The sequence below is a fragment of the Pan paniscus genome, chromosome 4 (assembly GCF_029289425.2).
Source record: "Pan paniscus chromosome 4, NHGRI_mPanPan1-v2.0_pri, whole genome shotgun sequence".
Lineage (NCBI taxonomy): Eukaryota > Metazoa > Chordata > Mammalia > Primates > Hominidae > Pan > Pan paniscus.
The window spans coordinates 36,419,740-36,432,621 of NC_073253.2; the positions used below are offsets into that span (position 1 = coordinate 36,419,740).

A 12,882-nucleotide genomic window follows, 5' to 3' on the forward strand; every position below is an offset into this window, starting at 1 on the left:
TGGTCTTTTTCCTGTTTAACCCCCACAGTGTAGAGCAATAGCCCCCAAGGTTGGGAGGCACATGCCTTAGAGGTTGCAAGATGTTCCCTTGGAGTACAGGAAGAAAATTTCAATCTTGTATTTGTATTAATATCTAATTTCATCTCATCCTTTTTAAAGTATATGTTTTTTAAGACACATAATATATTAGTAGACTTGTACATAAATCTAATTTATAAATACATATGCATATATTGGAGGTATTATTTTTACGGGTGGAATGACAGTTGTCTAGTGCAATGGTTTTCAACCTCTGTTTGGTGTTACAGCTCTGTTTGGGGTTAGCAGCTGATTGACTGTCCCTTAGTGGCCAGGGGGAGAGGACTTCCTCAGGCCATCTCTTCATCCCACTCCAGGTATCCCAGCTCAAGAATAGTAGGTTTCAGGTCTCTAGTTATAGGAAATACACAATGGAGTATTTAGGAGCAAAAAGCCATAATATATTTAACATACCCTCAAATGGTTCAGAAAAAAATTGTGTGTGTGTGTGTGTGTGTATGTATGTACATGTGCACAGAGAGAATTCAAATGGACTGCAAAATTAAATAAAAGAATATAGGTAAGATGCATAGGTATTCTTTTGTTATGTCTTATTTTTGCGACTTTTTGTAAATTTGAAATTATTTCCAAATAAAAGTGTTTTAAAAATAGGAAGGTCTGACAGCACTGCACCCACATTTCCAGAAGGCCAACAACTGACTAGAATCAAATAGCTGCTGCCTTCTGTAGATGAAGTATCCACCCTTCAAATCTTCAATCTCTATTGTTCCCAAGTTCCAATACAGATCCACTGCACTCATTTAGGTTACCTACTTAGTCTCTGTAGGCATTTAAGTTTATAGTCCATGCTGAACATAATCATAGTATTCAATACTCTGGAAATACCATACTTTGACCAATTTCCAGTTGCAAAATATATAGATTATTTCTTTTCTTTTTATATTATCAATTTTTCTGTAATTAATAATTAATGTTAAAAAATAGTAGGGTTCAGCAGCCTAAGATTAGTTTTTACAAAGGAAGTTTGATAGCTATTCAAGTTTAAACATTAAAGTTTAAAGTCCTATGAGTTCAGGAATGGATAGAAGTGTTCAGCCAGGCCACTCAACCTCTCACAACGTGGAGTCTATCAGTTCCTCTCTAATGGGCCTCACCCAGAAGGGTGAGACTAGGGAAGGTCCTCATCTCTTACAAACCCAAGGGAAAATCTGATTTAATTAGCTTTATAACCTTCTTTCAATTATTTTGCAACTCAAACTTCCATGTTTTCCTTCGAGAATTTATTAAATTTTAAAGATCACTTATCAAGCAGCAACATTTGTAGTATTGGGTAGCCATTTCTTCACCATTTCTAAACATTATTTTGGTTCTTATGAGTCATATTATTTTCATATTATTTTAAAATCCTCACTAGCCTCAAATTGTTTCCTCTTATTCTTGCCTGAAAAGTTGATTTGTCAATTTGGAGACAGTGATCAGTTTATGATTTGTCATTTCAAGAACACTCTACAGCATCCAAGTCACAGAAAAAGTAATGCCACTGAACAGCTAAGCTGAGAAGCAAAGCAGTAAAACCTTTTCTCTCACCAGAAATTTTGAAGCTTTGTGCTCATTATTTGCTCATTCATATGAGATGACTTTTTTTCTTTTTCTTTGAAACATTTCTGCCTCTATCCATGATCTAAACTTGATATGTTAAATTTAAATTTAATTTCCCCAAGTGTGAGTACTATATGTCGTTGTAGATAATTTGCAAACTACAAAAAATAAAAATAATTGGCTGGGCGTGGTGGCTCATGCCTGTAATCCCAGCACTTTGGGAGACCGAGGTGGGTGGACCACCTGAGGTCAGGAGTTCAAGACCAGCCTGGCCAACATGGTGAAACCCCGTCTCTACTAAAAATATAAAAACTAGCCGGGTGTGGTGGTGGGCACCTGCAATCCCAGCTACTCAGGAGGCTGAGGCAGGAGAATTGCTTGAACCCAGGAGACGGAGGTTGCAGTGAGCCGACACGGTGCCACTGCACTCCAGCCTCGGCGACAGAGTAAGACTCCGTCTCAAAAAAGAAAAAAAAAAATAATCACTCAAATCTTACCTAGAAACAACTACTATAAACATTTTGTCATATTTCCTTAGAATTTTTCTTTTCAGCATTTTTTTACTACATCTTTTTTCCTTATTTAACAGACCATTGGTTTTTGATTGTTTCATCCAAGAAACTTACTGCAAACACTATTTCAGTCACTGCACATTCAATCGCATGGATATACCTTGATATACTTATCCATTCCCTTGACTTTCTTTTTTAGTTTTTTAAAACAATAGCTCTGAAATGAGCTCTTTCTACATGAACTCTTTGTCTACATTTTGGACTTTTTCCCTTAGATATAAATGATTTGAAATTAAATCATTAAGCTAAAGAAAGTGACCAATGTTGGGGCTTGAAAAACAATACCCCAAACTGGAGGCCCCAGAAGCAGCCTCTACAACAGAAGTTTTTCTCTGACCTCCTCCTGCTCTCTTGTCTGTCAGTCTCATTTTTTCCTGAGGCAAGCCATGGAAACCAGAATCCTTCTTCCCCAAGGCAGGTCATAGAAACCAGAACCCCTTCTCCCCAGGGCTGATCATAAAACCTAGAAATATTATTCTAATTTTCCCTCTGCCTTATTTGTGTAAAAAGTGGCCATAAATAAGTTATCTGGCCTAACTTGTTTTAACTGTAGGTCATAACATTCCCATTCCAGAGCGGGTCCAACCCCACATCCAGAAGGAAGGAATGCATGCCCAGAGAGGCCGAGAAGAATCCAGAGAGACAGACCTTGCTGGGTTTCCCCACTCAGGCTATTAGCATTAGAGCATACCCTTTTATCCAATCATATTTCTACATGGCTGTCCATACTTTGTTAAACCTATACATAAAAATGAACGATTTCCTCTATATCTTTGGGTCTTCATTCTAAAGGCTCCCATGTATACACATTAAATACATTTAAATACATTTGTATGCCTTTTCTCCTGTTAATTCACCTTTTGTGAACTGATTTTTCAGTGAACTTTCGGAGGGCCAAGGGTGGCCCCTACATGATTTTAAAAGCATTTGATAAACATTACCAAACTGCTTTCTAAAAAGGCTGTATCAATGTACTCTTGTACAGGGGTAGAAAGTGCTCATCTTCCTCATAGCTTTTCCTTATCAAGCTTTTTAAAAAATCTTTGCTAATGTTATAGACAAAATAGTCTTGTATTAACTTGATTTTTTATTATTATGGAGATTCATATTTAACTTTTTATATTCCATTTGTATTTTCTCTTTGAAAGTATTCATTCCATGTGCTTTTACACTTATTTTACTGAAAAGTGGGTGTTACTTGTGGATTTGTTTGCTTCTTTATGTCAGGTTTTTGGATTGTTGTATTTCTTGCAAATATTTTTCCTTTTTTTTTGTCTTTTTATTTTGTTGATGTCTTCTACATGGATGTCTTTCCCATGTTTATTTGTCAATGAAATGTTTTTCTCTTTCTTTTTTGTTCAGAAATATTTTTCTCAGCTTCAAATGTGCTAAATATCTATTTTCTTCTAGGTGTTGTGGTTTGAGTTTCTTCCATGTATTTCTTTTTTCTTTTTTTTTCTTTTTAAGACAAAGTCTTGCTCTGTCACCCAGACTGGAGTGCAGTGATATGATCTTGGCTCACTGCAATCTCTGCCTCCTGGGTTCAAGCGGTTCTCATGTCTCAGCTTCCCGAGTAGTTGGGATTACAGGTATGCATCAACATACCCAGCTAATTTTTGTATTTTTAGTAGAGCCTGGGTTTTGCCATGTTGGTCCAACCAGTCTTGAACTCCTGGCCTCAAGTGATCCACCTGCCTTGGCCTCCCAAAGTGCTGGAATTACAGGTGTGAGCCATTGTGCTCAGCCATAATTCTTAAATTGTTGCAAGATGGTGTGTGTGTTATGTGAGGTCAGTATCTAAATCAGAGGAGTAATGTTTTTTGCAGTTTTTTAAGATTGTAGGCCTCTTTAAGACCGATGAAAACTATGAACTTACAGGAAAAAAGTACCTAAACATAGGCACAAAAATCTAGATATTACCTATTTTGTGATATTAGAAATTGATTACACATTCTTTTTTAAAACATTCTTTACAAGCCTATGCCCCTTTTGCTTATTTTAATGCAAAACTTAATGCCCACTTCATGGTAAAAAATAAAACAAAAATTTCCAAGCAAAGCAAATCTTGAACTTTAATTCAGGTTATCATCAACTTTCAATATAAAGGCTGTAGAGGTTTGGCTTGGAGTAGGAGAAAGCTTTGAGTGACTTTGAGATGGCAACATTTGTGGCATGCTTGATATCCAATCATTTTTGATTTTTCTTTTGTTTTGGTGGCAAAAATGTTGTAAACCCTGGCTTGCATAAGGACATAATAGCATGTGGAATCAAAGCTTTATAGGACACTTTGCCAGGTGAGGGTAGGATTGAATCGAAAAATAGTTGAATTCATTTTGAGTCCCAAATTTACTGAGGTTATTATCTTTGGCAAAGTTCACATGATTGATGTTTGTCCATATAGCTAAATTTTGGATTATAAATGCACATTTCAACCTTAAGATTATGTTGATCAGAAGTAACCTTTAAGAGTTTGGCTCATGTTTGCTTCTGACTGCAGAGAAATTGGGAAAAGTCTAATCACTCTTAGCTCCAAATTGCAGATCTTGCTTCGGTGTTAGCACATTCTCCTACCGGGCAATCTCTTATGGAACAGGGGCACGTTCTTCAGTAGTGTACATAGTGGTGACTGCGGGGCTTTAACCAAAAGATATGGCCAAAATTATTGTCCAAGTAGGCTAAATCATGAGATAATGGGCTTTCTTTTTTTTTTTTTATTTAAAAGTAAAATTTCTGCCCAAAGTTTGATCATACATTTCAAGACTTGTTTTCTGGAAATTCAGCAAATTTCTATTTAGAAAGCAAAAAACCACTCTCATTCTGTTCCCATTGCTTGAGAAAAATTCCTGAAATAATAATTCAGCCTCGAGCCTAATGAAGTTGGTGCTTCTCACAGCATTAGGCAAGTTCGGAATCGGTGGCAGAACATTTGGCACCCCTGCCTGCTGATACAGAAATCGCCCAGTCACATTGACGTCTGTTGTGTCTTTTCCAAAGCAGCAAAAACAAATGGACAGCCAAATGTCAGAGACACCCGATCTGTGCCCAGAGGTCTGAAACTTTTTTCCAGAAATGGAAATACCACTTTCGAGATGATAGTAGTTTTTGAAAATTTGAAGAGGCTCGTGAAATAGGAATGCCAGTAACGGATGAAAAACAGTTGTCTGTGCTGAGAGCATCAGAAGTTTTATTAGCTGTATAGTTACAAATTTCTCTTAGGACTGCTTCAAAATATTAAAATGTTAGAAGAAATAGTAGTTCTGGAGTGGGTGACATTATTTACAATAGGAGCTCCTTCGACTGCTTCAGTTTTTCTTCTTTCCAAGCCACAGACTATGTTTGCCATTTCTAGGGGACATGACTTCTCTAAGCTCTTTCCGATTCTGTGTACTTTTTCTGCTTTTCAGCTCAATAATCAGCCTATAGGTTGTTTGAAGACATTTCATAAGGTTGATTGACAAAAAGGAAAACCAAAGGATTAAAACCTTGCAAGTTTCTTTTTAATTATTTTATATTTAATTAAACAATGTAAAACATAAGCAGACTAGGCGTGGTGGCTCACGCCTATAATCCCAGCACTATGGGAGGCCGAGGAGGGAGGATTGCTTGAGCCCAGGAGTTCGAGACCAGCCTGGGCAACATAGCGAAACCCTGTCTCTACAAAAAATACAAAAATTAGCTGGGTGTGTTGGCACACACCTGTAGTCCCAGCTACTCAGGAGGCTGAGGCAGGAGGTTCGCTTGAGCCCAGGAGCTTGAGGCTACAGCGAGTTGTGATCATGCCACTGCACTCCAGCCTGGGCAACAGAGCAAGATCCTGTTTCAGGAAAAAAATAAAGCAATCTCCTGATCATAATGATAGGAATTTCTTTTTTATCATCAATGGGAAACACTTTAAGATGTCATAACATGACAGTGGTGACAACTGAATATTAAAATATCTTAAAAACTTAATATGTCATTATAAAGACTTTTCCCCCACTATCAATATCATTTCAAGAAGAAAGTTAAAGGAAAAACAAATCTTTTCACCTCAATTTTACAGATGCCATGAAGCCAAATAAAGCATGATGGTCCATGAGCTAAATGTTAACCTCTGATCTAAAATGGATACTTCAAGAAAAAAAAAAAACACATAAAATGATACTTCATTCCACATACTAACAAGAGAACTCAGACTAATTATTAAATAATATTTCTCTTTTCACTGACTTATGGCACTATTTTAGGTTTTAAGTTCTTATGAGTACTGTGATCTGTCTTGGGGCCTCCTGTTTTAGCCCACTGACTTACCTGTTCTCATGCTGGCATCTGACTATTAATCATTGTCTTTTTCGAGTATATTTAAATATCTGGTAGAAATGGTTATCGGCCTCTCCTTCATTATATTGTCTTTATAAAATTTTCTTGACAAGTCTCACTTTTTAATTTTTCTTGGTGAACTCTAGAATTATTTTGTTAAATTAAAAGATAAGCTTCTCAAAAATTATACTGAGTGAGATTAAGCCTGTAAATTAATCTGGCAACAATGTACATATTCATGCTTTTCACTTGGACACTTAAAGTTGTCCCCCAGCTTACTAATGCTCTTTTTATTTAAAAAAAATTCTGTTTTCTCTTTATTTCATTTTGGGCAGTTTCTATTGCTAAGCCTTAAAGGTTTCTGATTTTTTTCTCAATGTCTGATCTTTCATCAATTTCATGCAATGTATTTTTCATCTCACACATTGTAACTTTCACTTCTTGAAGCTCCACTTGGGTCTTTTTAATATCCTCCCTGTAACTACTTAACTTCCTGAACATATAGAGTACAGTTATAGTAAATATTTTAATGTCCCCTGCTAATTCCAACATCTATATCACTTCTCAGTTGGTTGTGATTGATTATTCTCCTTATTATACCGGTCATATTTCTATCCCTTTTGGTCTTTGATTCAATGCCAAGCATTGTACATTTTACCCTGTTAAGTGCTGGATATTTTTGTATTCTTGTAAAGCTTCTAGCTAGGCAGGGTGTGGTGGCTCACACCTGTAATCCCAGCACTTTGGGAGGCCAAGGCGGGTGGATCACCTGAGGTCAAGGGTTCAAGACTATCCTGGCCAACATGGTGAAACCCCGTCTCTAATAAAAATATAAAGATTAGCTGAGCATGGTGGCGGGCGCCTGTGATCCCAGCTACTCGGGAGGCTGAGGCAGGAGAATTGCTTGAACCCGGGAGGCAGAGGTTGCAGTGATCCGAGATTGCACCACTGCACTCCAACCTGAGCAACAGACTGAGACTCTGCCTCAAAATAAATAAATAAATAAAAATAAAGCTTCTGGCTTTGTTCTGAGATGCAGTTATTTGGAAACAGTTTGATCGTTTTGAGCACTGCTTTTAGGATTTATTAGGCAACTGCGGAGCAGTGCTCAGTCTACAGCTAATTATACTCCACTGCTGAGTCAAATCCTCTCTAGTCAAACCTTCTCACAGCAGCCTGTGAGTTTTTCAAGGCTGGCTGATGGGAACGGGTACTGTTCCCAACTCTGTGTGAATGCTGAGCAGTCTTCCCCTTAATCCTTACAGGTAGTTCTTTCCCGTGTTGTGAGTAGTTCACTCACAGGCATCTTTTTCTAAGACAATGGTCCCCAAACTCTCTGGCACCAGGGACTGGTTTTGTGAGAGACAATTTTTCCACCGACCAGGGTTGGTGGGGGGATAGTTTCAGGATGAAACTGTTCCACCTCAGATCATCAGGCATTAGTTAGATTCTCATAAGAAGCATACACCGTAGATCCCTCGCATGCGCAGTTCACAGTAGGGTTTGCACTCCTATGAGTATTTAGTGCTGCCACTAATCTGACAGAAGGCAGAACTCAAGCAGTAAAGCTTGCTAGCCCACCGCTCACCTCCTGCTGTGAGGTCCAGTTCCTAATAGGCCACAGATGGGTACCGGTCCACAGTCTTTGTTGGGGGACCTCTGCTCTAAGGGGATCCTCTGCAGATTTCCAGGATTCTCATTCTGTGCAGCTTTCTCTTCTCTGGTCCTCTGTCCTAAGAGCTCAAGCTCCCTTGGTCTCTGGACTCAGCTCTGTCTGCTCAACTCAAGGAATTCACTGGACTACATTTCAGTTGCCCTTCCCTGCACCAGGGCTTAGAAATTCTCTCAAGGCAGTAAACTGGGCAATGATTAAAAACTCACCTGCTTTGTTTTTCATCTTGCAATAATCATTGTTCTTTGCCTGATATCCAGTGTTTTGAATACTGTTTTAAATATTCTGTCCATTTTTCTTTGGGTTGTTTTAGGCAAGAGGGTTAAGTAAATCTAATTTGGCTGGAAGCAGAAGTATCCAAAGAAAAATTTATTGTGCCTTTACTTTCTTTACCAATATTTTCTTGCCTATTTCTCACTTTCAAGTGTTTTAAATTCAGTCTATCAGTACAGACCCAGCTTTTTGCAATTGAATATTTTAAATCTTATAACTCTTCTTCCAAAGCAAGTTTCTTCTTCATTCTACTTTGTAATCACATGTTGTGAAATTTTATATATATATAATTATGTTTAATGTTACCAACATTTTTATTTATAACTTTCCCTTTCCTTAGTTCTTAAGTTTGATTAATCTTTTGATTAGTTGATTAATATTTTAAAGTAATTTTTCAGTAGAGGTACATAAATGGTGAGTTCTTCCAAATTTTTCATATGAAAGAATATATTTCTATTACCATCAAACATAAATAGTAATATAGGCCAGGCGCAGTGGCTTATGCCTGTAATCCCAATACTTTGGGAGCCTGAGGCAGGTAGATCACTTGAGGTCAGGAGTTCAAGACCAGGCTGGCCAACCTGGTGAAACCCTGCCTCTACTAAAAATACAAAAGTTGAATGGGTGTGGTGGCACGCACCTGTAGTCCCAGCTACTTGGGAGACTGAGGGAGGAGAATCGCTTGAACCCATGAGGTGGAAGTTGCAGTGAGCCGAGATTGCGCCGCTGCACTTCAGCCTGGGTAAAAGAGCGAGACTCTGTCTCAAAAAAATATATATATATATAATATAAATAATTATTGTTAAAAATGAAAGAATGTATTTATTTCATCTTTCGATCATGATACTTACCAATAATGTTGGCATAAACTCCACCTTGTCAAATACCAAAACTGCAATCCTGTCTTGTTTTTGTTTGCCTTTACCTGGTTCTTTGCTATAATACCTTACTTTGCTATAATAATACTCACCAGTAGACAATAAACTAACGTCTACAGCATCTTGAGCAGAAAGGATTTAACAAGAATTCTGTATATTATTAATATTATTTATGTTTGAATGTAATATGTTGAATGTATTTATGTTGGAATGTTAGAATATTAATATTATTTATGTTTGAATGTAATTATTTATGTTTGAGTTCTTTCATATGAAAGAATGTATTCTATGGGGAATGGTGCAAATGGTGATTTTTTTCTTTGAACCATGTATTTAGAAGTGCATTGTTAAGTTTCCAAATTTTGGGTTTTTCCCTAGTTAAATTATTGATTTCTAGTTTATTTCAGTTGTGGTTTTGAGGACCACAAATAATTGAAATGCTTTTTATTATTTCAATTATTATTATTGTTTTTTAACAGAGACAAGGTCTCAATTTGTCACCCAGGTAGAGTGCAGTGGTGCAATCATAGCTCACTGCAACTTCTGCCTCCTGGGCTCAAGCAATCCTTCCACCCCAGCCTCCCAAGTAGCTGGCACTACAGGCATGTACTGCTACACCCAGCTAATTTTTAAATTTTTATTTTGTAGAGGCAGGGTCTCACTATGTTGCCTCAGCTGGTCTCAAACTCCTGGGCTCAAGCAATCCTCCTGCCTCGGCCTCCCAAAGCGCTGGGATTACAGGTGTGAGCCATCACTCTTGGACTAATTGTTTTAAATTTGAGACTTGGCCTAGTAGATGGTCTTTCTTGTTGTCCACATCAGGTGTAATTGAAAAGAATGCGTATTCTGTAGTTGTTAAGTATAGTGTTAGGTTTTTCTTTATGATCCAGTCTGTAATATTTTAGTAGATCAATTTATACATATTTATAAATATTTTTATTTCTATTCTTAGTTTTTTCATTGTTTTATTACATTTACTTTTTATCTTTGACCTTTTATTTAGTAGTTCTTTAGTATTTAGAAAAATTTATATTTTATCCTACTGTTTATCATTATATAAATATCTTTATATATAATTCCTTAGTCCCTTTTTTCTTACTTAGGTTCCACTATTTGGTTTGTCACCTTTAAATGACATCTTAAGCTTCCACTTATTACCCATAAGGAAATCAAACAACTTATGTAACTTTTCATTCTCTTCCAGTTTTGTGATTTAAGTAGTGTTATTCCTACTGTATCATTCCTACTGTATCAGAGCATGTAATATGTAATACTGTTCTCTCTTCATCCACAATTTTGTTTTAGTTTTAGATCTTCAATAATATATTCAATACTGACCACCCATCCACTTCTAAAGTGTTCACAATTATCTCTTAGTTGGAGGAATTCATCCTTGAATAGATTTCTCAGGATTCTTTGAATTCTTGCATGTTTATTAAAACATTTTCTACAACCTTGATAATTGAACACCAGCTCAACCGGTTAAAATAAAACCCTTGTCCCACACTTTCTTGCTTTGAGTTTCTTGAAAATGTTACCCTAATCTTTACTTGTTTTCTATGTTACTGTTGATAAGTCTAATATCAGCCTGATTTTATTCCTTTGCAAGTGACTTTGTGTTTTTTGTCTGGGCACCCAGAAGATTTTTTATTATCACTATTATTATAGTTATGATTTAAAATCTAAGAATTTTTCCAGATGTGTCACAAAGGTGACCCTACTGTGTCAGTTTTCTCAGATAAAAGTGAGTTATTTCACTTTGTATATTCAGATCTTCTTTTATTTCAGAGTTTTAAAAAATTACAGTTTTAAATATTATATTCCACTGTTTTGTTTTTCTTCTTCAGGAACTCCTAGTTATAGGTATTATTGAATCTTCTTTACATAAATTTGGTTTCTCTCAATTTCTCTCGTATCCTCTTTGCCTCTTTATTTTTTCTTTATTTTGAATTAATTATCCTTTCTCTTTTAATTTCTATTCTCTACACGCTTTCACATAGAGAATGTCATGTATAAGGTTTTGTCATTTCTAAGATTTTGTCCTTTTTTTCCCAGTTCCCTTCCTTTAAAAAGTGTGATGTCTGAGTTTTACAATTTCTGAATCATGGTTGTTGTTTCTTTAATATTGGCAGTTGATGATTTCATTATATTTAATTCATGTTGAAATATCCTGTAATGGTTTTCTTCTGCCTTATGACTGTTTTTCCATAGTAGGAGAATGTTTTCATTTGCCAAATTTTTGAATTCTCATTTTCTATTTGTTTTAACTCGTATGGTAACTTTGCATAGATGCTGAGTTCTTTTTGGTTTTGTTCACGTTTATGTATGTTGGCTTTTCCTGGATCTAAGATAGCAGGCAATCCGTAGGAGTGGGATTTGGACAATTTCATTTACTTCAGGTGCTTCAAGAGCACTGTGTATTGCTATAGTGAAGTGCAGTTTCTTTGCTAAATGTAGCCCCTTTGTTTTTGGTCTGCCTTCTCGTAATTCTCTGATACTGTGTTATTGTAATAGAACCCTGATCTTTGGCCATGTCCTTCTTTCCCTTTACCATCCATCTTCCAAAGGACACTTGTTCTTCAGCTGCTCCTCTCTCAGCATCTCAGCTGCCCAAGGCAGCCACTCTCGTCCTGCACACTTCCTTATCCAAGCTACTTCCTTGGACTCCCTTTTGACTCCCCACTAGCCAGTGCTTTGATCTGTCAGGTATGAGACCTCTATCAACATTTTGTCCCTTGGGTGTGACCTTCTCTTTCTGGAGTTTATCTTATCAGACATTATTTGAGTCCTTTCCCCTTGATACAGTTTGGCTGTGTCCCCACCCAAATCTCATCTTGAATTCCCATGTGTTGTGGGAGGGACCCAGTGGGAGGTAATTGAATCATGGGGCAGGTCTTTCCCATGCTGTTCTCATGATAGTGAATAGGTCTCACAAGATCTGATGGTAATATAAGGGGAAATTTCCCTGTGCAAGCTCTCGTTTTGCCTGCTGCCATCCATGTAAAACGTGACTTGCTCCTCCTTGCCTTCCACCATGACTGTGAGGCCTCCCCAGCCATGTGAAACAGTAAGTCCAAATAAACCTCTTTCTTTGGTAAATTACCCAGTCTTGGGTATGTCTTTATCAGCAGCATGAAAACAGAGTAATACAGTAAATTGGCCCAGTAGAGTGGGGCATTGATGAAAAGATACCTGAAAATGTGGAAGCCGCTTTGGAACTGGGTAATAGGCAGAGGTTGGAACAGTTTGGAGGGCTCAGAAGAAGACAGGAAAATGTGGGAAAGTTTGGAACCTCCTAGAGATTTGTTGAATGGCTTTACCCAAAATGCTGATAGCAATATGGACAATGAAATCCAGGCTGAGGTGGTCTTAGATGGAGATGAGGAACTTGTCAGGAACTGGAGCAAAGGTGACTCTTGCTATGTTTTAACAAAGAGATTGGTGACATTTTGCCCCTGCCCTAGAGATTTGTGGAACTTTGAATTTGAGAGAGATGATTTAGGGTATCTGGCAGAAGAAATTTCTAAGCAGCAAAGCATTCAAGAGGTTA

At 37.1% G+C, this 12,882-nt stretch overlaps 1 protein-coding gene across 3 annotated transcripts in view; it reads left to right on the top strand.

The window, feature by feature from the left end:
* Nucleotides 1-12,882, top strand: part of ARSB (arylsulfatase B) — a 208,582-nt gene that overhangs the window by 99,936 nt on the left and 95,764 nt on the right. The window lies entirely within an intron of this gene.